This window comes from Notolabrus celidotus, chromosome 8 (genome assembly GCF_009762535.1).
Source record: "Notolabrus celidotus isolate fNotCel1 chromosome 8, fNotCel1.pri, whole genome shotgun sequence".
NCBI lineage: Eukaryota > Metazoa > Chordata > Actinopteri > Labriformes > Labridae > Notolabrus > Notolabrus celidotus.
In genome coordinates, this window is record NC_048279.1 from 7,542,384 (window position 1) to 7,562,322 (window position 19,939).

General features: G+C 39.4%; 1 long non-coding RNA gene across 2 annotated transcripts in view; it reads left to right on the top strand.

Annotated features, from left to right (window-relative positions):
- Positions 1 to 839: 839 nt before the first annotated feature.
- The window catches only part of LOC117816913, a 37,656-nt gene continuing 18,556 nt past the window's right edge, over positions 840 to 19,939 (top strand). For both annotated transcript variants that reach the window (XR_004632051.1, XR_004632052.1), the window contains exons 1-2: positions 840 to 864; positions 1,596 to 1,756. This is a non-coding gene — a long non-coding RNA (uncharacterized LOC117816913). The remainder of the gene's footprint in view (positions 865 to 1,595; positions 1,757 to 19,939) is intronic.

The window sequence follows — 19,939 nt, forward strand, 5'->3', positions numbered from 1 at the left end:
AAAAAAGGGAAAACTTTTTAAAAAGTTATTCAATTTATTCTTAATTAATGAAAATGTAACATTTTTAAAAATCTGTTTGGTGACATCAGTCTTGGTTTCAGAGCATCAACCTATTTGAAATGAAACATTAGCAGTGGTGAATATCTTTCGTTAATATATATTTTAAGTTGTGTTTTGGGGCATTTTTGCCTTTATTGGATAGGAAAGCTAGAGAGACAACAAATGTGGGGAGTAGAGTGCAGGTGTCACACTCTGACCTAGAGTGAGGGTAGTAGGTTGAAAGGCTGACTGAAAAAGGTGTAGTTTAACCTAAAAATGCCCCCCTCCCCCCAAAAAAAAAGGTAGTCAGACAAAGTCCATTTGATGCAAAAAAAAATGTGTTTTATTGCCCTTTAATGACAGTCCAGGGATATGTGAGCAAACAAGGCAAAAATGCAGCAGAAAACTATTTACAAAACACTGTCCAGAACCACATTTACCTCTGTGCAGCACCACAGCCCTTCTCTGACTGCTTAGGCAGTGTAGATCCCCTCCATTTAAAGGCTAAGCCCCTCCCACTGGACCATACCATCTTTAATTGGAATCAAAAGTAATCAATTCAACTACACAGGTTACTTTCCTTATCAAAAACCATTAAAAAGTATATTTACATTTATTTACCAAACATTAAGGGAGTCATCAAAGCATTCACCTAATACCCAAGCTAGGAATGAATTTTTCAACCCCATTTAACACCCCCATCAGTTGGTATGGTGCAGTAAGATGGACTGAGCATGCTCCCTACCTTTTACTCAGGCACTATAAAAGACAGCCTGAAACCATGCTCGGGTCCTTTGTCACTGCCCAGCACTAGGAAGCACTGAGGTAAGAGAAGAGAAACATTATTGGATACAAACAACTCATAATATACAATCGTTAAATAATTAAGAGTTAACTCAAAACCATAACCATGTGTGTGTATGTGTTTCTGTAAAACTTTATGGGGAAAATAACACAGGAAACTAAATAACACAGGAAACTTACTAAGATGTTAAGTGTAGTTCAGTAGCATGCTACCTGGCTAACATGTGGCATGTGGAATGAGTGAAGGTGTGGTGTGTTACCAGTGGCAGGGGAAACTGCCACAAGACATGGGAAGACAAAGACATGCAGCAAATGGTAGAGGTCCTGCAACCAATGCGACGAGGACTTTATGCCTCTGCATGTGGGGCGCATGCTTAGACCACTAGACCAACAGCGCCCCTGTGAATATCTTTTATAATTATAACTATTTTGTCTTGCTTTAAGTTAGAACATCCCATGAAGTTGTGTAACTACATTGAGCAAAGCCAAAAGTACAATGAATGAGTACATTCAAATGTTGAACCACACATACAGTACAACCATGTGATCAGGACTGCAGAAGTAGGTAAAAGCTAACATCCTTTATGAAGTAATTCTTGCTTTGTATATACAGAGATTCTCGTTGACATTATTTTGATTTACTGGGTGAGAACATTAAAACATTTATTGCAAAGATGATTTCATAAGCTAGAAAGACTGGGTTCACAGATTTGGAGGTCTAAACATTCAGATCTGATTCTTTTCTTCTTCAGGGAAAAAAAAAGTAAAATAAAACAACAGTACTTTGGACTTTGAATCACATGACTCACAGTCTGCATCACTTACCATCCAGAGTTCCCTGCCTCACTGAATGGAACTTACTTAAATTTCCAGAAGTTGCATCAGAAAAGGTGATTGGAAGTCCTTTTTCAAGGTAAGTTTACAGCTTTCACTGTTTTTGTTATTGTTATTCAAACTGACACAACCCATGGTCCAAACATTCTGTCTACCTTGTGAACATATTCAGCGTGAGCTTTTAAAGGAGAGGTTTGAGCTGAAATAACAAACTCTACAGTCATAACTCTGTCAGGCAATGAGGTTCAGCATTTGTTGCTAAAATTGATGTCAAACTGAGATGCACAAAATGTCAAGGTTTATTATAGATCAGAGTATTGGAGTCATGGGTTCTTTACTCAAAGTGCTCAAACAGAAAAACACAAGCTAACGTAAAAACATGCCTTGACGGTGGGATTTCTTTGAAGCAGACCTTCCAGGGTCCTGTTTGAGGGTATTTACAAAAAAGTGCAAAAAAGGTGAAAATACAATTCAATAAATTTACAAAAAAGTAATCTACAAGGCAGGAGGTCCACAGTAACTCTTAAATACACACACAAAAATTGCAAAATCAGTTTCAGCAAATACAACTGTCAATCCAGCTGGATCCAGACTGCCTACAAAGCCAAAAGCAGCCCTCTCAAACCCCTGTCCATCCCTGCCAACTGTTCATGATCAGATACATAACTTTTAACAAAAACCCTACTTTCTTTTCATTTAAAACATTTTAAACGTCTAAACCTCTGTTTTACAATAATACTTTAGATATTTTACCTGGATACACAGCACATAATTATGGACATAAACAGGGAAACAAACAAATGATAGATAAACTCTTAAACCATGTTACCGCTCCTTGTTTGTGTGCTCAAGCGGGACATGGCAGAGCATTTATATGCAACACACTTTCAGCAGATTGGTAGACATACATCTGTCTAAATGTATGTTTAAGTGAAAAGAGAGCACAAGTGTGCATCCTTGGTGAGCTTACAAGGTGATGAGAGACACTGGCAGCTTGGAAAGTTTGGAGGGTGTATGTGCATCTCTCTGTATGGGTGTGTGTGTGTGTGTGTGTGTGTCGGTGCATTGCCCCCAATCAGTGATGGCGCTGCTTGCCACAATAGGGCAAAAGTCATACTGACTTGCTTGTCCTTGCCCCTAACAGCTGCTCAGTGTGCTGCAGGTGGAGGAACATGGATGTGTTGCATGTGAATCTTTCAAAATGAAGTGACGCTCTGAAAGCAGGGCACTGAATAAATCATCACTGTAGCAAACACTTGCAGTGACATTGGTTGTTTGGGCTTGGACTTGATTGAAACAAGATAAAAAATTTGGTAGTGTTGAGCGCCTGCAGCAGTTGATCGCCTCACTCTCCTGGTTCTCCTTCCTGTTATTCAACGAAGAAGCTGAGCTGACCGGGGTCCCCTGGGTAAAACATTTTTTACCTCAAACAACTCCACTGTGAAAAAAAAGAATCACCCCTTCAAATGTTTCTTATGTATTCTTCAGTTGTTTTTTTTCTACTTGATGTTTGCAGTTACGACATATTAAGAATCATTCCCTTTTATTTTGATACCTCCTCACCTCAACCACTTCAATAAAGGAAGCTTTTGAAAGCATCACCATCTGGATTCCCCTAGAGCATCATTTCTCAATCTGCAGAGTTAATGGTTAATGAAATGCACCACCAGGTAAGATTTAGAAATAAAGCTTGATGAGAAGGCTTAACATTTTATGATGTTTTGATTTTCAATGATAATGTCATGTTAATGTTGTGGGGGTGTTTGCAGTTTGGTTACAGGTTTATGCATAGAGAGGCTCAGTTTGGTTTTGGTTAAGTAAGGAGGACTTTCGTGTGGTTCCATGGATGGCATTGTGTACTCGTTTGAATAATCCATCACCCTTGGGAGACTTTAGAGCTCTTCCTACGACATCAACAGACCTCACAGCGATACCTGATGTGGCATATTTTGATTAATTGTTCAATCTAGTATATTTGGGGATTCAGGGGTGGGGAGTGTGATGTGTTTTGGAACATGTCTGGTTACCATGAAAATCCAATTTACAGAGTTACATTTAAATCAAAGTGCAATTTAATTTCTCTGTGGTATGACAAGACCCATGTTCCTGATTGCAATGTGCCCTACGGGGGGCAGCTCAGTCTATAGGGACTTAGCTTGGGAACTGTAGGGTCGTCGGTTAAAGTCCCAGTATGGATGAAGTTTGGCAAGTGGACTGATGGCTGGAGAGGTGCTGGTCCATTTTGCCTGACGTGTCCTTGAGCAAGGCAGAGAACCCCTAACTGCTCGGGTGGTGGTGGTTGATGGCAGCCTCCAGACTCTGACATCTCTCGTAAGTGCATGTCCATAGCATGTTTGTATGTATATATCAAACTTTGAGTGTAGCATGATCAAAAAAGAACACAAGTGAAAGATGTAATTATTACATGGGGATTAATAAAGTATAAGTTTACCTTTACAAGCTTGGGAGGAAATTGTTTGGTAACCAATCATCTGTTGAACTGTAATAAAACATAAAAAATCACAGTTTTTCTCAGTCGCTTTGGTACATTTCTCGAATCATCCTGGACATTTGCTAAACAGTAAGTGCATTTCTCAAAACAATTTGTACAAATAGCAAAACACCATGGATTACCTGCACAAGCCAGTATCTTGTTCAAAATCCTTAGTTCATCTCTCAGAAGTAAATATCTGTCTCAATGAACATGTCGGTGCCATCAGAGTGACAAGTCCTCGTGTCATTGTGTACAGATAAGACAGTCACATTGCTTAGTCATGTTGTCAATATAACAGTGTACTCTGGAGGGATGTTCTGATGTTAACTATGACTAAAGTTTTGATGGCAGTTATATTAAATTGTAAGTTACACCTTAGTGTATTGTGGCTCTTATCTCATCAGGAACGCGCATATGTCCTCTGCCTCTTCCTCTGTTTTGCCTCCCAACTCCTCTTCCTCTTCTTCTACTCTCTGGCTGTTGACCCGGTCCATTTCCATGTCCTTCCATTGTCAGACATTGTAATATTGTGTTGTGCTCCAGCTATATATATACACTTGCCAGTTGATGGTTCATGAGATGCACCTTTGAGCTATTTCAGATAACTGGTTGATCATTGGTTGATCTAATGCTTCACACATTTCCCTTCGTTAGAGAAAGTCAAGATTCACCTTGGAGAAATTTACCAATTCAGGAAAGATTTAGAAAAAAAGTCTGATGGAAATGTACAGAAATATGACTGACATATTCTGACAACATGTTCAGCCATTTTGCATGTAAAGACTGATGCGATTAACTAATGCCTAAATGTTGTGGAGGCTGAGACTATTCAGCAGAGACCCATTATAATACATTTTGATCAACATGACATAAGCAATTGATAATGTAGGAAACAAAAGAGAATTGTACAGAATCATTTGCATGGATGTACCAAAGCATTTGCAACTTGTTCAAAGAAATGAGAAACTGCTTTTTTGATGTGCACAAGTGACGCAATGATTTGAAGATTGAACAAGTAGTTTTGAGAATTTCAATTCTGTTCTGAGAAATGTACCAAAGCGACTGAGAAAAACTGTAAAGCATAATAGGATTCTGGCATTGATAAAGAATGAGGGATAAACATAAAATAAAGCATAATAGGATTCTGGCATTGATAAAGAACGAGGGATCTCTCTGAAGAAATTATATAAAGACAGTCAAACTGACATGCTCTGCTGACATCACATTTATTTTTATGTGATGGACTCAAACATGGTCTCCACTCAAATTTGTTTTGAATCACATGCTTGGACGTCTCTGCAAAGTGACCTCACCGAGGTGGCTCTGAAGGATTTTCTTGTAGATTCAAAGATTTGCAGTCAAACAGAAACCCACAGTTCATTCTCCTGTGCTAAGAAGAGCTAACTGTAGAGCAAATATTGTTTTAAGCTTAATTCTGTGCCCTCTATCCTGGATGCTCGGCAGTGAAACTCAGAGGAGAGGGATGTTTGGAGGGAGCTGAGGAGAGTCTTTAGGGGGAGAATAAGGGGACTTATTCCACTGATCAAATGATTTGAATGTTGAAAATCAAAGAGAATAATTTAGCATGGGGCTGACTTCCTCTGTGATGTACTGTACGTTCACTCATCATTCCTTTTCTCTGTCTTTGTCTTTTCAGTTTCCCCTCCCTCCTGATTTCTACCTACCTTTCATTCCTCCGAATTAAGGCGACACCTCCATGAAAACTGTATGATCTCAGGCTCTTCATGAAAATAATTAGGCTGTACAGGGATTTGAGGAACTTATCAGGATTCACCAGCAGTGAACGGCTCAGAAAGATTTTTGTTTCCCTGAAGGTTAAACGATCAGACCGAAGGCTTACTGTCTCCAGTGCAAGTCAAGTATTTTACAGAAACAGTAAAATGCAGGCATAGCCTCTTGATTTCAAGCGGAAGCAATATGAAAGTGACCTTAACCTGCTTTCTTTCTATTGACCAGAAGGGGGAGACTCCACTAGAAGTCAAAAGACATAGAATTATAAACTAATTTTAATGATCTCAGTGAAAACTCAAGAAATAAGACTGTTTCACGCTCATTTCATTTATTGAGTGAACATTCATGTCTCTCTCTCTCTCCTTCTTTGTCTCTCACTGCACTGGTAATCTGCTAATTATGGTTTTCCCTCTTTGGAGTTCTAAACCAGATTTAGCCAGAACATCTATCAACCAATCATCCTGCTGCTGCTGCCAAGAAATATAATCTGTTCTCTCTCCCTCAATCAGTTTGATTGTTTCAACCCTCTTCCACCACCAATCCAAACTCAAAAATGTCCAGCTGCAGCTCCTCAGCTCATCCTGCATCCTTCTTTCACTGCCACCAGCTGAATAGCTGAAAACATCACAAAACAACTTTGTGGCCATGTGGCTAATTTGCATTAGCATAGTATTCCGATTGGCATTTGAGATTGAGAACTTACTCACCAGGTCTGCGGTCAAGATGAGCCAAAAGTCCAATCCCAAGGTCCAAAGTTCCCTTTACTATTGGTAGCAATGTCAGGTAGGCATGGCAAGGCAAGGCAGCTTTATTTGTATAGCGCATTTCATACAGGAGCGCAACTCAATGTGCTTTACATTAAAATATAAAAAGCATTGGAGATATTCAGACAGGCATAAAAGAACACAATTAATATGACAAATATAACTAAACAGAAAAGAAAAGGAAAATTAGAAATATATTAAAAATTACATTAAAATTTTAATTTAAAGTGAGTTAAAATGAGCTAAGATAGGAAGGCAGTGGCAAATAAAAAGTCTTTGTCTTTGATTTAAAAGAGGTGAGAGTTGGAGCAGACCTGCAGCTTTCAGGGAGTGTGTTCCAGATATGTGGTCTATAATGACTAAACGCTGCTTCACCATGTTTCGTTCTGACTCTAGGGACTGAAAGCAGACCAGTACCTGATGACCTCAGAGGTCGAGGTGGTTCATGAAGTAGTAGCAGATCAGTAATGTATTTTGGGCCTAAACCATTCAGTGCTTTATAAACCATCAGCAGGATTTTAAAGTCTATTCTCTGACAGACAGGAAGCCAGTGTAGGGATCTAAGAACTGGAGTGATGTGGTCTACTTTTTTGGTCCTTGTTAGGACTTGAGCAGCAGCATTCTGTATGAGCTGCAGCCGTCTGATGGACTTTTTAGGGAGTCCTGTAAAGACCCTGTTACAGTAGTTTAGTCTGCTAAAGATAAATGCATGGACGAGTTGTTCTGCATCCTGCTGAGACATGAGTCCTTTAATTCTTGATATATTCTTAAGGTGATAGTAGGCAGGTTTTGTAATTGTCTAAATGTGGCTGCTGAAATGAAGGTCTTAGTCTATGATTACACCAAGGTTTCTGGCTTGGTTTGAACATTTCATCATTGCAGATTGGAGCTGAGCAGTAACCTTTAACCTTTCTTCCTTGGCTCCAAAAACAATCATTTCAGTTTTTTCTTTGTTTAACTGAAGAAAGTTCTGGCTCGTCCAGTCATTGATTTGTTCAATGCATTTACTCAGTGTTTGTATGGGACTATAATCCCCTGGTGATGTAAATGTGTGTGTCATCTGCATAGCTATGGTATTTTATTTTGTTGTTTCTTATTATCTGACCTAAGGGGAACATGTAGATGTTGAATAGCAGAGGCCCCAGGTAGCGAGGTTGAGTAGCATGGAGTAGCATTAATGTCAATGTGCTATCATAGAGCATATTTATCAGTGTGTTCTCAAGAACGATGCTGCACAACATGAAGTGGGCAGGACAGATGCTGGGAAGCCTTGATGCTATTGGTTGTTTGGGTTTATGACAGACAGGGGCAACAGGCTGTTTTGGAAACTGCTTATTATACTAGCAGTGCGTACTGATTTGGCCAAAACTTAGTATGTTGTATGTGAACAAAAGCAAAATCTGTAGTATGCCAAAATTGATGTCGTACTGATTCGTGAATATGTCTCAGTATGCATTGGACCAGTCTCCCTCATGTACTGTTTCCCACAATGCACAGTGCTAACGTTCAGCTTTTTCTTTTTTCTTCTTATTTGACCGGGGGCACTTAGTTTGTAGGTGCTATGAAAATCATTAAATTCGATATAAACTACTTCTTAACTTCTTTAATCATAAGTGATGTTAAAGAAGCAGTTTATCTATCGGCTTGGCTGTTGTTTACTTCTGCTTTCGGAAACCAGAAACCCAGCACCACCTGGCCCAGCACACTGCAAAACCGATCCAACAGAACAGTCATACTACACACTAATTTCAAGCACAGTAGGTAGCATGTAGCAGGCCGTTACGAAAACAGCCTCAGAGTGTGGGAATGTGGGACAACAAATTCTGTTCCTGAGGGACCCATATTAGCAGGGTTACGAATACTAATCTTTTGACTCCATCCAAGGGTATCCTATCCTGCTCTCCGACTCAGAACGCCCGTTGTGCTTAAAGCATTGCAAAGTAGCAATTGAATTAAATTACAGTAACATGTTACACATTGCTGTAACTCAACTGCTATTCACAGCTACTAGTAATGTGTCTAGTTACTGTTCAAATGTAATAAAGCTGTTCAAACTACATAAATTAAAAGGACTTGTTACTTTTCCTCAAGTAGCTGAAAACTACATAAATTGTGGTCATCCAACTTCGCGACATAGTCTCGCCTCAGCACAGTAGCATTGTGGAAGAAAGAATATCTGATGGTCATTGAGCATTAGCTTTCTGTCTTTGAAATACCAGCAGTATTTTTCCACTTTGACGTAAAAGACAAGAATATGGTGGTGAGTTGTAATCTGTGTGCAGGAATGGAAACTTTGACCACCGCTAAGATGAGACTTATTTCAAAAAGCTCCAAACCAAACAACACATTTCTACTAAGCTAGCTACCAGAGAGCTCGGTGTTGCAAACACTGGTGACCTTGGAGCAGCTCACGTTAGCTCTGCAGACCAAGAAGGAGTCAATTCATCCAAACAGCCATGGCTTGATTTTAAATCACTGCCAGCTCCACAATCTGTGAACCAGGACGGAGTAAGAAGACTGATTGTAAGGTATGTTGTTGAAGACATGCCTCGTATATCAACTGTTGAGTCTGCCGCTCTAAGAGAACTAATCAGCAAAATACCAGTGAGACGAGAGGCAGGGTGCTCTAATAAGAGGGTAGAAGCAAAAATAAGTAACGATGAAGTTTCTTCACCAAGTAACGAGCTATCTGTCTGGTGCCTGGAAAGTACAATTTTACAAGCAACAGAACATTTTTAGCAGTCCCGAAACAAATTTATAAATGGTTAGATTCTACTGGAAAAAGAATGTATGGATACATTTCAAAATAAAAGACATCTGTAGTATCAAAATGTGCAACAGGCAGGGAATTAATAAATATTTGACATTAACAACACTGTTTCCACTAAGATATTTTGATTCAGTCTTAGAGGGGAACACCTGAAATGTGTTCCTGCCAATCACAGCTATATCTGATTTGGAATTTCAAAATAAAACGCATTGGAAATTTAGCCGTCTTTTACTTTGAAAATCATTGGTTTTACAAAATGTAGAAAGTTTTCCAAAATGTAAGTTTGTCTCTAACTTAATAAAAGGCTTTCATCTATTGTAAATTTGCATTGCACGTCCCAACCACCGTAAATTCAATTTAGTATATTCAGTGACTTGCCCAGCACTGCTCTTGATCCCTCCGAATAGACACCATGACAGAGTCTGATCACCTAAGACACCGACCACTTCTCATTTCTCTGAACTTAAGTAATGCCATTCACTCAAAACAGAGATTCTGCTGGCAGAATAGAGCTCATGGTCTTGAAGTCTTTGTGTTTACAGTGTAAAGTTAATCAGTAGATTCTGGTCCCTATAAAATCAATAATAAAGGGAATAGCTACCTGTGGTTGACACATTGCTCCCATTGCTTTGGCTTTTGCTCTTGTCTGTGCTCTGCGCTGCTATTTGATTCATGGACTTCATGTACCGTTACTTGGTCGAAGCTGCATACAGTGTATCAGGACTAGGAGATGTTTCTCAATGACAAACAAGGATGTTGTACGATTTGATTTCACTAAGAATTGGATGACTGGTGTGAGGAAAAACTTAAAAGGATTAAGATTAAAAACGAAACATCAAGATGCTGAAATTTAGCACAGTCAGAAATGAAAAGAGGAAACCAAGAGAAACAAATCATCTGGCTTGAATGCTTCACAGTTCAGCTTCATAAATTATCAGCTACTATCTTAAAACAAGGCTTTTACTTTCCACTGACGTTAAATGAAATCTGTTGCACCTGCTGAGTTTGCTGAACAGGCTGGCAGAAAAGTGGATTTATTGGCTGAGGTAATACGTATTTTAGTCAACCGGGGAAAATATTTAATTTAACATTCTTCGAAAAATAATCACGTCTTCAAATCATCATGCATATGACTACACAGTCTTTGGTTGGGTGTCAAATCCAAGGTTGTCTTTGCAAACGTAACCTCTACAATAGTCTCCTCTTACTGAGGCTGCTGTCTTCAATCAATCTGTATTTGTATAGCGCCAAATCACTAGTGATGGGCAAATGAAGCTTCACGAACATGTAGTTGTATTTTTTGACTCCTCTAGATGGCGCTCTCTGTTCAACAAAGAGTTGAAAGCACACTGAATTACCATTCATTGAGCCTTTATTTTTAAACCAAGAGCGCCATCTAGAGGTTTATGAAGCTCCATTTGGCCATCACTACAAATCACAACAAGCGTTATCGCGTGACGCTTTACAAACATAGCATGTCTAGACCATACTCTATGTAAAATTATTAACACCCAACGCCAAGAGAGGATAAGACTCAGTCTTACCCCACCTTAATCAACCATGAGCATTGCATCTCGCAGAATTTAGCTAGTTACAGTGGCAAGAAAAAACTTGCTTTTAACAGAACAAGACTCATGTGAGACAGCCATCTGCCTTGACCACCTGGGGTCATAAAGTGGGATAGAGGAAAATAAGAGAGAGAGAGAGAGATGATAGTGATGATGATGAGATTAATAGTAGTAGTAGTAGTAGCTGTTGCCGCTGGAGTCCAGCACATCCGTATCAGCTGGAGTCTGGAAGGTCCACAGCAACAGGACGTCTACGGCAGCAACTCAGAGGAACCTACGATACAGGGGAGCTCAGGGACTCCAGAAAGGTCTATGGTTAGTAACTTTAATGGGACAGGGAGAGTTAAAGTAAGTGAGGGGGGGTGAGATAGGATCACAGTGTGTCAGTGCGGCAGTTCCCCCAGCAGTCTAAGCCTATGGCAGCATAACTAAGAGCTGGTCAAAGTCTGATCCAGCTCTAACTATAAGCTTATCAAAAAGTAAAGTTTCAAGCTTAATCTTAAAAGTACAGACCTCCCGGACCTTGACTGGTAGTGGTATCTTGTGCTGCAGTGTTTCTACGGTAGCAAAGAACGGACAAACTACTAAGATATGTATTTTTGTATTTTATGAGAGGAAGGGAATCGGTTGGAAGATGCTTCCTGTCCCTGTGAGGCCACCATCCCTTCACTAATGGGAGGGTGAGCAAGGGAGCGTTTCAATCTAGAATTGGACCCTAGATTTCGCCAAATATTTCCATTTCTTTAAACTGTTATTTAAGCATTAGGTTATATTCATGCACTCCTGGGAATAAGATACAACATACTTTGTCTTTCCTCGTGAATTCTCCTCATCACAAAGTTATTATAGTTCAAAGTCTTCATGCGTCCAAACATAAACTGTCTCAAAGAAAACCTGATTCAAAGCTGTACATGAAGGCATCACATTAATTTTATGATGATGTTTTTAGATGTTGAAACCTTTTAAAAAAGCAACCGCAGTAAAAACTTAAATCTGAAGACATCTCTACTGCTGACAGTACAATATGTTATATGCATCGTAGTCACCATAAAGCTATGAGTCATATACCCTGGGGGTGCTTTTTAAGACCACAAAAATAGTCATTTTAAAGAAAGTGATCCATTCCTCATTTTCAGCAGAGCTGGTGGCCCTAGAGAGAAGCTTCTAACAAACACAGACATCCGATGTCTTTATTTTGATAGAGTATGAAAAGCACAGAAACACCCACCAGGAGAGACAGTCCCAGCAGAGACGTGGGAATCCCAAGGAGAGGAAGGGAGTACTGAAAGTCAGACTCAGAGAGATATTGACATAGAAAACCAGACAGACGCAGCCACCATCTCTAAGAACAGCTTCTTACTTCCTCTTTTATTTATTTATTTTCTTAAAGAACGTCTGCTGCTGTTGGTTCTGTGGAGTCTGAAAACAAAAAGTTTGACACCTCTTGTCTGAAGCCAGCTTATGGAGTCAGAACAAGACAAGAAAACTGCAAGACAAACATAATGGATGAGACAAAGTCAGCGCAACTTTGAGAAAGGTTTCTCTGTGGCCATGTAGAGAGCCAGAAAACAAGAAATGCAAAAATAAAATGAAAGTTTCCTTTAATTTGGTCTCCTGATTTAAAATCCTTCTTCTGACCTACAAAGCTCTTAATGGTCAGACACCCCTCTAGAACACTACGCTCCCAACATGCAGGCCTGCTGGTTGTACCTAAAGTCTCTAAAAGTAGTATGGGAGGTAGAGCCTTCAATTATCAGACCCCTCTCCTCTGGAATCATCTACCAGTCATGATCCAGGAGGCAGACACCCTCTCCACTTTTAAGATTAGGCTTAAAACTTTCCTTTTTGATAAAACTTATAGTTAGAGTTGGATCAGGCTTGGACCAGCTCTTAGTTATGCTGCTATAGGCTTAGACTGCCGGGGGAACTGCCGCACTGATACACTGGGATCCTATCTCACCCCCTTCCCCCCAATCCCCCCATCACTTACTTTAACTCTGCCTGTCCCATTAAAGTTACTAACCATAGACCTTTCTGGAGGCCCGGAGCTCCCTTTTCCAGTGGTTCCTCTGAGCTGCCGTAGACATCCTCCTGCTGTGGACGTACTGGACTCCATCGGCAACAGCTACTACTTGTCTCGTCACTATCGTCACTATCGTCACTATCGTCACTATCGTCACTATCGTCACTATCGTCACTATCGTCACTATCGTCACTATCGTCACTATCGTCACTATCGTCACTATCATATCTCTCTCTCTCTCTCTCTCTCTCTCTCTCTCTCTCTCTCTCTCTCTCTCTTTCAAACTCTCTATCTCTGTCTCTGTCTATCTCTCTCTCGCATTGTCCTCGCCTGAGGTTTCTTCCTGTTAAAATAAGTTTAAGGTAAGATAAGGTACAATGCTCATGGTGGATTAAGGTGGGGTAAGACTGAGTTTTATCCTGTCTTGGTGTTGGGTCTTCGTTAATAATATAACATAGAGTGGTCTAGACCTGTTCTGTTTGTAAAAGTTTGAGATAACGTTTGTTGTGATTTGGCTATAAAAATAAAGATTGATTGATTGATTTAGAAAACTAGACTGTATTTGAAAGTGAAAAGTAGAATTTACCATTTCATCCTCTTGTTTCATGACAGCATACATACTACAGAAACAATCTGTCTGTGGCATTTCACTTTTGCTATGCAGCGCATGTTTTCTCTACATGTGACATTTGCACAATCCAGATCTTAGAGCTGAACATGATTTTTACCAGGCAAGTTGTTTCCTTTCCATTTGTGGCAAGAAACTCAATCAGAGAGTGACAAATTGCAGACTCTTGACCCCAAAGCAGGGCCGCGTTGTTACCAACAGTTTCTGTGGATTTCATTATGAACTGAGAATGTATTTCATTCAGTGTAAATATTGCTTCAGCAATATATTATCAGGAGACTGTGACTGCTTGGATCTGTCTGTATTAAATGGACAGAAGGAAATATGAGGAAGTCACAAAGGATAAAAATTAGAAAATGGAAATTTCCTCATGAGGCTGTGTAAACCACATATGTACACAATGTATGTGTGGGTGTTAGGGTGTGTAAATGTAACTCAAGTTATAATCTTCAATTATTACTTAGTGTGAAACCCAATTATTGAGACTATACACTGCAGGGATTTTACAATCCATAGCAAAGTCTTGCATTTACACAATGAAATGACTATTCTCTTCTCCAAACAGTGGTTATTATATCTTTACACACTTACTGAACCCACACAATGCAGGTTTGATTCTACGTGGTAAAGTTGTGCTCCTCGGTTTAAGATTATCACAATAGAGAAAAATTGTGGCACAATACTAGTTTAACAAATGCAGTTCAGTTTCAACATCGCTTGGTGTTAAAACAAAGAGCATTAAAATACTATGCATTTAGAAGTGGTTATTTTTTAAATTCTTAAATAGCCAACCAACAGCTTTAAGAGATAAAGAGCTTGGGTCTTATTACACGACACAAACATTAAGCAGCAGTCCAGTGGCAGAGGTGGAAGTGATGTAGCATGTAGTGATGCTGATGCTTAATTTATTTCACAGCCAAACATCAGGATCAGAGAGCATGGATTCAGACCGATTTAAAACACTTCTCAGAAAATGCTGCAAAACCTGAACAAACAAGGATCCACATGGAAAATTCTTTGTTAAATAATCTTAGCAAATACTGATATGTGCCTTTTATTCCATTTCATTTAGTGCACTTTGGATTTTGTTAAAAACTCCACTGCCTGTTTGGCCTGACTTCCCCCGGATTGGGTTCACTTCATCTCCGCTGCAGTTTGGCACCACTCAATGGCCTGACAGCCTCAAAATGTCCTTTACACAGAATTTAACATTCAACATTCATTCATTGAAAATGCAAGAAATTATCAATAATTGAAGAATAACATAATTAAAATTTAAAATGAGTTTAATTTATTTTATTTATCTATTTTTTTTTCTGCTGTAACATATTAAGAGCTGAAAATGTTAGCATGTAGCATTTGGCTTATTAACTGAAGTAACTGTGTTCAGGACATCAAAATTATTGAGTTGTATTTTCCTATTTTATTGAAGCCATTCCTGTCTTGTCAGATGTTACATTTTTGGAAACTGTCCCCTTATTTACTCATTCATTCATTCATTCATTCATTCATTCATTCATTCATTCATTCATTCATTCAATCATTCAATCATTCAATCATTCATTCATACATTCATTCATTCAATTCTTGGAAGCATACTCTAATAATCCCAGTCCAATATCACCCATCTATCGAATAATATCATATTTGGGCTACTGAGCTCTACCAAGCTCCACTATATGATTCCCATATTTCAAAGCCTATAGCTTTTGTTCATTATTAATGTGTTTTTACATTTTAGCAAGGATATGTAGTTCTCCCTTCATATATACTTCAAGCCTGATATCATAAGCTAAAATCGTAGCATGTATGAAAAAAGCAAACACTGTTTAGACAGCTACTGAATCTACCAGTCTCATTCAACATCTCAGCTAAGAACACTGACAGTAAGCTGCTCAGGCAATCTGAGATACATTTATAAACTTCAGCCTGAACTCAAGGATGAAATGTTTCAAACTGCTGCAGACATTTTTTCTGGCAGACATCTTGACTTGTAACAGCAGGAAAAGAACATGCGAAACAAATTGCTAACACGGTTCAGTGCCATCAAGGTTGAGAGACATGACAGTAAGCCAGTATTCACAACACCAGGACCCTGTAACCTACTCAGTTTAATGGAATCGATTCACTGATGCAATAAATTCCACCTGTGCTTTTTCTGCCATGCCAACACAAAACTTCTGCTCTGTGAAATGTCCTTTGAATGCCTTGTAAGAACATGAAACCTTGGAAGGAGAAGAAATAAGTATATAAGGGGGTGCAGCTTTAAAAAAAATCCCTTGTTCAGTAACTTTCAGAGTCTGCTTTCACAACTTAATAATACAGCAAACATTTATGTTTGGATCAGATACAATGAGAAATGAATGTCCTGGATGAGAGAGAGCCAGAGTATTTCTGTATTCACATACTATACATGATATTCAGCATTCAATGACAAGTCCAGAAGGCTATTTTTTGACATTGACATAACATTGTCTGTTTTGATGTTTATCTAAACAACAAGATTTGAGCCTGTAGGTCATGAACGTAACACAAGTTGTTTTTTTGCTCTGCAGCATATCTGACAGGCAAGCTGCACAGGGCATGTTTACTCACCCCTTGCTCCATACATGTGTCATTCTGTACAGAACCCTGAGGCCTGCAGTAGTACAGAATACGTACCAATATTACCAGCGATATCCACAAGGGGGCTGAGAACCAACCAAGGATTTCAATTATTCCAACTTTCATTGGGATTTGTCTCCATCTTTGTTCAAGATGAAGTTTTATAACATGACTTATTACACTTTCAGAATATGTCATTGTTTCCCTTAAAGCCCTGTCCTCGTGTTCATGGGACCAGTACCACTTCCTACCCTGAAACCTAAACACTGAGCCCTCACAGACTTTAGTGTGTCAGGAGTGCGGTGTGCAAGTATATGAGATGTTGTAAGGAATGAGGCCTCTTATCATATATGTCGCCTGGAAAAGAAAAGTCTGCCTCCAGTATGTCATTTTATTTCTCCTTTTACAGTGTTTATTTTATTTTAGGAAACAACCAGAAGTCAAAAATAAGTTGATGTTGATCCACTGTGAATACACAACTGAAAAACCAAACTAAGTCTACAAATGTATTGGCATATCTTTGCTTGTGGGTATGACGTGAGGTTAGTTCTAGCATTGAGGAGGATGGTTCCAGTTTGTTAGAGCTAACTGTACAGCCTCCCTGGGCTGTTGTTGGCCTAACTTGAAGAAACATCAGTGAAGCCCATTGAGCTCCATGGTCAAGGTGTGGGGGCCATTAAAGGCCAATTAGTAGGGAAGGTAGTATCATCATTGTCAATATCTGGAGCCTCCATAAACAGAACCTGGGTCTTTTGAAGGATTCAATGCTGTTGGGTTGCAGTGGCCACTAAGTGCCATTTGGTGGACTAGTTGACTTATTAGTAGTGCCAAATCACTCCTAAGATAGGGGGGCAATTGGTAATGTGTTTGTTTATTCATTCATTTGGGGGAACTGACACAAAGCAATTATCCTTTCCATTGGGGACCTATTTAAGACACAAATGGAATCGAGTATTGGTCTGGCTGCGGAAATGACGAAAATTGGGCCACGCAAATGGCGTGAATTAGAACATTAGTTGACCAGCTGAGGTTTATCATCATGAATATATAGGACAAATTGATTATATCTCTGTGAGGCTTCCCCTAACTTTGTGACACTACCTACTTTTTATGGGGGTTAGTGAAAGTTATTGAGTAGGTTGGAGTAAACTTTTCATTTGAATCCAGTTATCGGTTACACTAGGAAGTTAGCTCTGCCCCCTTTAGCATCACCAGCTTTCCCATTCAATGTACTCGAGCTCAACCTTGTTTAACAACAACAGACTGGTGTGGCGTGCCGTCGTCTTGGGCACTCGTGTTCACCCAATTTGGACACACAAATTGTTCGTTTACGTCTGGTGTGAATACGACATGAGGTTTTTTTTAATAAGCTTTGATACTTACTTCCAAATACTTGATGTATAGTTAAAAAATTCCTAACTTCCGGTGCAGGAGAGGTCAGCAGCCTACTGCAGCTCGAACCCCTTTTTTGTTTATACCTTTAAATTTTATTCTTATTTTTTTGTTTATACCTATACATTTTATTTTTTGTATATAGCTGTAAAATTTTAAATGTCTGTGTTGCTTCAACAACCGAATTGCCCCCTAGGATCAGTACAGTCTCATCTCATCTCATCTCATCATATCTCATCTTACCCTGTCTATTATCTTAAAAGACTAATCCCAACTGTTATGACTTAGTTTTTAGGGGATCTGGCTCAAACCTGTCTCTGTCATCAATGCTTCAGAAGAGTTCAGCTGGGCGATGAACAGTCATTATAACCCTGACACAGTCAACATTATCAGTATGGTTAAATAACTAATTAATGTCGCCATTTAAACACACTCCTTTAAACAACTCTGGTATACACACATTGTACAGAAGACAATGAGCTTCATTAGAATAAACTGTGTGTCTTAAGCAACAAGAGCTAACATGAGCTGATGAGGTTTTGACTTGTTGATTATGAAATTAATGCAGCTCAGGGCTCAAGTGACCTGTCTTGCAGATGTAACTTATAGTGCAGGGTTGAAGGTTGTTTCTTGTGCTACTAGAGTCATCGTATTGATGGTTATATTTACACAGTGAGAGTTATCTAAAGAGAAAACTGACTAGCATTTTAAAAAGGATTCAACGTGGAAATGTGAGCATCCTCATCCTTTGTGGTGAACTTCTGTTGTCCATGGGGCACATTGTTATCCACACCGCTTGTGATCCACATTGATCCAGTCACGTCAATCTCTGTCTCCTGCTGAAGACAATATTGCCCCTATATATCAACTTCCAGAGCTTTGGTCATCAGGATAGATGGCCTGGAGACCAATGAAGCGCACACTGGGGATTTTTGGAAAAACCTTGAAACAGTGTCAGGTCGATGAGGAGAGCAGCAGCAGCCATCATTCAACTCAGAGAGCCCTTGGAAAAAAAAGGAGAAGAGTAAAAAAAAAAAAACACTCGTCAATCAATAAAGGAGCCATCAGGAGAGGCACAGACACAGAGAGAGAGAGGCACATTATCACTTCTAGGCTGGGGACACTGAGGAGGACTTTCAGAGTGCTTTGAAATATTTGGAGAATTTGTTGTGTCACGTAACTTTGTTTTCATCCAATCGATGCCTCTGAGGTCGAATGTTCTCACACGAAGTTATTACTTTCAGTTAATGTCGACACTCTGGAGTTTAACTGTTGAGTCATGAGAATGTAGTCAATATTTGTCCCTTAGTTTTATATATGTACCTTTTTTAGGGGGATGACCGATTATCGGCCTTTGACGATTATCAAGGCAGTTCTTCGTCATTTTGTCGATTCTTTTTATTTGCATTTTATTTTAAAATCAATTGATTGAACATTGTGCTACTTTAGCTCCACTGCTGGTGTGTCCTTCCCTCTGGGTCTGTTTTCACTCAACACTCTATCTCACCCAATGTCTCACCCACACCACTATCCAATTAGCTTATGTATAAGGTGTTTAAAGTTTCAGTTGTAATTAAACATTTGTCAACGCCATTTAAAACATTTTTTTTTCCTGGAGTTTGTAATGTTCCAAATTCTAGATTTTGTAAGGAAATGAATCAATTCAAGTTATATTTTTGGGCACTTTTCCCTTCTATAGGACAGCTGAAGAGAGCAGTCCCTCCAGGAAGTTGCGATTTCGCGATTGCAACTATCAACGCAAATTCAACCAATCAGTGTGATTTTTTCGCGGCCCTGCAATTTTATACAATCACCGCAACTTTCCCGCAAATTTGACCAATTACCTCAATCTCAGCCCCTGCACGTCATCGGTTTTGTCATCAATTTGACTTCCTTGGAACATAAACATAAGTCCTCCCTTGATCGGCACTTTTCAACAACAAAACACACACAGAGAACGGGTGAAAAGAGGGGACAGCTGTCAGGACAAGTGACCATGACAACGTTATTATTTATAGATTGAGGGGCTCAGTGTTTGCTTGGTCTCTACCTGCAGCAGGTGTGCTTTATGAACCAGCTCTCCCTGCTCCATGCATCTGTCTCATCTTCATTGAGGATTTTTACTCCCAGTGTGAGTTAGTGACAAAGACACAACCGGGGGAGGTCTGTTTACTATTTGATGTTTGACGTTGTTGCCATGGTTACCGTAAAAAGCCCTGCATCTACAGCTTGATTTAATCCAGTTTGGTGAAACATCAGACACATTT